Raw genomic sequence first — 6,000 nt, 5'->3', positions numbered from 1 at the left:
ATTAAAGTAAAACTGATTTTACTGTGTGTAGTAGCAGGTCTAATTTGGAAAAGTGTAGGGATATTATATAGTGGGGCAATATTTTGTGTATCCTTCACATACACTGCGTGTTCTTACAGGACCGACAATTATGACATCTATTCATTTGGAGACATAATCCAAAATTTAATTCAATCTTGTCTCTGGCTAAACTCTTGAACTTCAGTTTCATTTGTGTCCTTTTATGTCATCAGGCATTGAAAAACTTTTATCAATACACTACCACACTTCTCTCTCCTAGGGGAAAATGTGTTTGTACATATACTGTGTGTGTGAAGAGGGAAGAATGAAAAACAGGCAAAAGACATTGTGTTGTGGAGGTAGGATGGAAGTCATTCTGGTCTTTCTCAAAGCAGCTTGTAAGGCTTTTCAGTGTTTTTGTAGTAGGGGCTGAAAAGACCTTTTGCCTCTGTCAGTGATTTGAACTTCTGCATAGATGTGTTCTGTGACATAAAAATGCAAAGTCAACAACAGCAGCCTGACAGCTTGAGAGATCTTTTAGCCTTCTCAGGTGTCAGGCCATGAGACAGCATCAGAGCAGAACAACCTTCAGTGTGATGTGACTACTTTATGAAAAGCAGAGAAATGAGTTTAGTAAGGTCTCATGTTGCTGAGAAAGTGTTCAGGCTACATTCTGAAAACATTTTATTTTTATCAAGGCCACTGCTTCTCAAGCTTAAATAGTGTGCACTGCTGTAGGTTAATTTTGCCTTCCAAACAATGTCTCATGAGAAATCCAACACGTCGTTCTACCCAATCATTTGTGGATGTGTTTGTAAGTACTGCAGAGAGCTCAGACATTTAGTGGCTGGAGACCTTTTCTTTTCCCTTTTCACATGAAGCCTATCTTGATATTGCTAGCATTTAATTTTAAATGAATCTTCCTTTGCATGATGATCTACCATATTAGAGAAACTGGATGATGCCTGGTGAAGTTTGATATATAAATATTTCCCAAAAGCATAACTGAATAAAGAAAGGATAGGTATATGTTTAATATTGTCATATAGCAGTAGGGCTTGTATTTGACAATGTTTTTGTTCCTGCAGGCAGCTCAAACATACCGATTTTCAAAGTACTTTAGTGATGAGGGCAAATATTCAAGGAAATATCCTTTTCAACAGGAAGAGGGATAAGAGACTGTCATTTAAGGGAAAGAATGCTAGAGTTCATCTCCTAAGCTCTTTGACTGAAAAGAGAAAATACAAATCTGTCATCAGTGAAAACAGGACAGGAATCCACAGTTTTAAGTACACTTATAAAATATTGCCCTAAGTAGTCATTATAAGAATATCCACAATATGCATGGCAACATAGTGTAAAAGGCATTAAACATAATCAAGCTGTCTCTGAATAAGAAGCAGGTTAATTTGTCATGTGATGAGCTCTATCTCTTGTACTAATGTTTCTTAGACTAACTGATATGGAGCATATCCCTCTGCCCAGTATGGCAGTGTGTGGTACAGATGCGCTCCATGGCTGAAACACAAGAATATGCCCTCTAGCCAAGAAATCTGGGCACTATTGCTGAATCTAAATTCATTAGCAGCCCTATTTTGTGCTGAATCCTCCTGCCAGGCAGGAAAAATATCATAAAGTGTCTTTCCTTAACCACTAATAAATGCACACAGAACAGCAATTATGAAAGCTTCCCCACCTAACAAACAAAATATATATAAAGCAGCTGAGGAAGGAGAGGCACAGGAGCTCTGGGTTCCCTAAGCACACCAAAAAGAAAAAGATAGGAAATTTGATTTAAGCAAACTTTAATGTCGATGTTCTGTGAATGAAGCTGCACAGTAAGAAGCGCTGGACCCCTTACACCAACCCTTACACTGAATAGAAAGGTCATTTGTTCAAAAAAGAAAAGCTCCAAAAGCACTCCAAGGTGGTGATCTTATCAGACCTATATCCCTATTTTTGGTTTTGGCTGTGCTGAGTAGACAGGAGACCAACACTGGGAAATATAGTGGTTAACAATCGCAAAATGCTTACTTTACAAAAAGTATTAGTATATAGATTTTGCAAGTATTTTTACACAGGTTGTGGATTATAAGTTGGTTTTTCTATCTAAATTTCCCAAGATTCAGATATTTTCTACTTTACATCAGTGGAAAATCAACATTTTTCCATTTTTGTTTATTTACTCCTTAGAACTGGAAACGGGGAAGGGGAAGGAGCAGAGAGACAGAGAGAAGATAGCTCACAGATGGGTGGACAGTAACTTGTATGTTAGGATCATGGCCAGGAAAACATATGACAAAGATTAAATTCCCTGCTTTGCCATTTCCCATACCTGAAATAGACAAAGAGTCAGTGAATTCAGTATTATTTTTACCTGCACATATGCAAAAGTTTTAAGCAGGATCAGAGACTCACTCCAAGTTGTTTACCAACTGTAGCAAAAACCAAAATGTAGGAGATAACACCTTTCATCTAAGTGAAGGAGAACAAAGGCTGGAAATTGAGTTTCCCACACTGATGATGTACTCTAGCCATCAAGCTGCTGCTGCTGCTTTTCTTCCCCACCCCTTTTCCCCTTTTTCTCATTTCCTGAAAAATTATATTCTGCCTCTATTTCTGGTTAAAGTTTTGTTTAAGATGTTAATTTTCTATTGAAAGTTTTGATTGTGATTAATTGGCCTTTTTGAAAAAATTATTGCTTCAGCAAGAATTCCCAGCCAGCTCAAATCCACGCTTGGATGAGAAATGTGTGAAATCTTTCATCATTAAGTTAATGTTTAGATTAAAAGCATTTACAGTATTAAGTTGAACAGAGCCCTCACCTTTAAAAATGTCAGCTGGTCACAGTCAGATCTGAAAATGTTTGTGAATGCATAGCACATTTTTTAAGAAGTTGAATCCTTCCTATCGTAGTGTCTAAGAATAGTGGATACAAATCACTAAGAAATATGGTCAGACAACCTCAAGCAGCTTTTTAAAAGCATTTTAGGACGTTGGAGCTCCTCACCTGGAAGTCGTGTCCTCAGTTTTGATGCAGTAATGGTTTCGATGTGTGTGCTCTTTTTGGCAATGCGGTACATTTTGTTGCTTTACTCCAAGCCACTGTTGAAATGAAACTGGAGTTAATGTATCCTAATACACAGTTTTCTGAGGCAGGACTCAATTCACTGCGCTTAACACACTGGTATATTCAGCCCTCTTTTGAATGCTAATGGGCTTGGCTCTCTCCAAATGTAAGTTTAATATAACAACTGCTTCAAACAAATAATAAATCTTGTTTGAAACAACTGAGGTGAAGGAACATTTTGGGAAAGGGATAGTATTTATGACTTTACTTTCCAGGAGCTCTCAGGTTTGTTCATTTTATTCTCAAGATATAATTTAGAATAATCCTTGCCTATAAATCAACATGCCAGGTGAATCCCACAATGATAAACTGATAATAGCAACCACCGCAGCTCCTACAACTTCACCTGATGATTTTTCTTGGAGACAAGCCAGACACAAAGCTGCGCCAAAGCATTGCTTTGACTCATTCACAGCAACACACAGGGAGGGATTTATCTGGTGGAAAGAGCTTCCTATGGTGTAGAAGTCCACAACTGAGCAAGTGGCCATAGGCTCGCTGTATAGGTAGTAGCCACTTGATCAGTGGAGTTTAAGGAGGGATTTCTTCTCTTTAGCAGACATCTGAAGCAGGCGAACTGAACAGGCATTGTCTCTCCTACAGTTTAACTGCTTAAGGAGTTGTCCTTTTGCTCTATTGAGCTACTATAATTTTAAGTGTCATTTCATGTCATTTTTGTTGGCTATCTGGAAAGATATTGCATAGTAACTTTGGTAAAATTTCCTCAGAAATCTCCGAGTCTCTTTAGATTAATGTCATTTTTTCTGGCTATTAATATATTCCTAAGAAATGGACTTACTGAGCTGTCTGCTGAGTAATTTATATGGGCACTGCACTGAGGAACATTTTTATAGAATGTAAATGATTTTGTCTTTAGGAATGTTTGGGTAAGGGAACAAGGTAGTCTTTGTCTGCATTACTTTTATTAAAGATTCATGAATAGCCATATTTCTACATATCTATAAATCTGAATGATGCTTTTTATTCACGTTCTGTGTCTGACTGCAGCTGTTTCACTGCCTAACTGTGTTGTACCTTCTTACAATGTCCCACGTTGTACAGAGTTGAGGTATATGTGAGAAAGAGTACTTTAAAACTGTATTAATGCATTACACAACAGACTTCAGGAATTCTCTTTTGCAAGAAACTTGAGACCTTAATACAATACAACACTTTGAACTGCCTACAAGCCAGTTTGCCCTCACCAAACAAGGAATGAAAGCCTTCTGTAAGGAAGACTGTTCTTCAGGAGTACTTCGGGAACTTACTTCTCTAATTAATGAAATTTGAACTAACAGCCAGGTGAGTAGCAGCATATGTTTCAAAGGCAAAGTGGTTTGCTCTCCATTTCCAACTCATGCACAGGTCATCAGGAGTAATGAAAAATAAGAGGTTTTCCTTAATACTGTGAAATTACCATTAAGTGTTTAGAATATAAATAAAAAGATATTGTTTTGCAAACTTTTTTTTTAAATGGTTCTTAATTTTGGAGAGCTTCTTATTCTTTTGTATGTAAATCTCATCTGACACAATTAGTCCCTTGGAGGTAAGATGCATAGAAATAAAAAAGGGTTTATATTAGGAGCAGAGCTTCACTGGCCAAGACACAGTAAGAGAAATTTAGGATTTAATGTCCTCTCAAAAGCTTCTACACTACGGAGAGGTCAGGGAAAGGCATACAAGGCCAATTTAAATCAGAGCTTTATGGAATAAAGATTAACAGATAAGGGAACAAATATGCTAAATTTTTTTTATGGATAGCTAAACAATGAAGAACAGGTGGAAAATATTCACACAGAGCCCCAAATAAAGCAGAACAAGATGTGCAGTAAGTTTTGTCAAGAGGACATCCTGAATTCTTTTGAAGGTTTTTTTTTGTTTTATTATGGCTGACCCAGGCTGGAGGAAAGTGCCAAGACATAGGCTCCATGTCTCAGCTTCTTTGAAATGTCTTAAACAAAAGAATAATTAAGTACACATTAAACACAAAATCCTGTGGCCATCTCAGTAGGAAAATTTCTGAAAACAATTGTTCAATGTTCAAGTAAGCAGGGTCTCTGGACAACAGGAGGATAGCATGTGAGAAATTATTTCTGTAACGTTAGAGATACTGACCAGCCCAGCATGAGTCTTTTGAGCTTTGGCTTCCTTCAGCAAGTGATGATGAACAATTTCCAATCCAAACTTGTGGCTTTTCAATACAGGAGATGTTGAATAAGTGACAAAGGAATTTGAACCAAAAATGAGAGGCTGAAGAAGCTCTCTACCATGTGGTGGTTACTAGATACCTAGATTGAATAACTAGGTTTGTTGGTGATGTTGCCTGCTTAGGCAGGACTATAACCATAAAATTTTAAGAAGGGCTGGCTTCCTACTTTATGGTAGTATAGTCACTTTAAGGCAAATAAATACTTTCAGGTGCTCCCTGGAAACAGACACATTTGTATGTTTTTTCAAAGGCATTGCAACAGCAATCTATGCTAGTGAGTAGGGAAAAGTCAGAATCCGCCTTATCATGCCATGCAGCCTCTGCCTGAAAGTTAAATGTGTTACCTATGTAAATAGTAAATGCTATAATAATGATAGCTTAAGTGCTGAAAAATTAAAATATTATATTAATTTGATTTGTGCTCTCTGCTGCTATTATTGGCGTGAACTCTTCTGCCGTTTGGCATAGTCATATAACATCCCCTTACTTTTAAGGGCAGTTGTTTGTGCCTCTCCCAGAGCAGAAACTGTCATCAAGTATTTCTCTGAAAAAAAAGAGATGAAAGTGTGGCCAGTGTGTTCTGTTATTGCTTGAGATTACTTCTGAGTTCTGCAGTGACCAAAGCTAGCATGAGACACACTGGTTATACAACTGTTTTTTA

The sequence above is a fragment of the Platalea leucorodia genome, assembly GCF_965183815.1.
Source record: "Platalea leucorodia genome assembly, chromosome: Z".
NCBI lineage: Eukaryota > Metazoa > Chordata > Aves > Pelecaniformes > Threskiornithidae > Platalea > Platalea leucorodia.
This window is presented reverse-complemented; position numbering follows the sequence as displayed.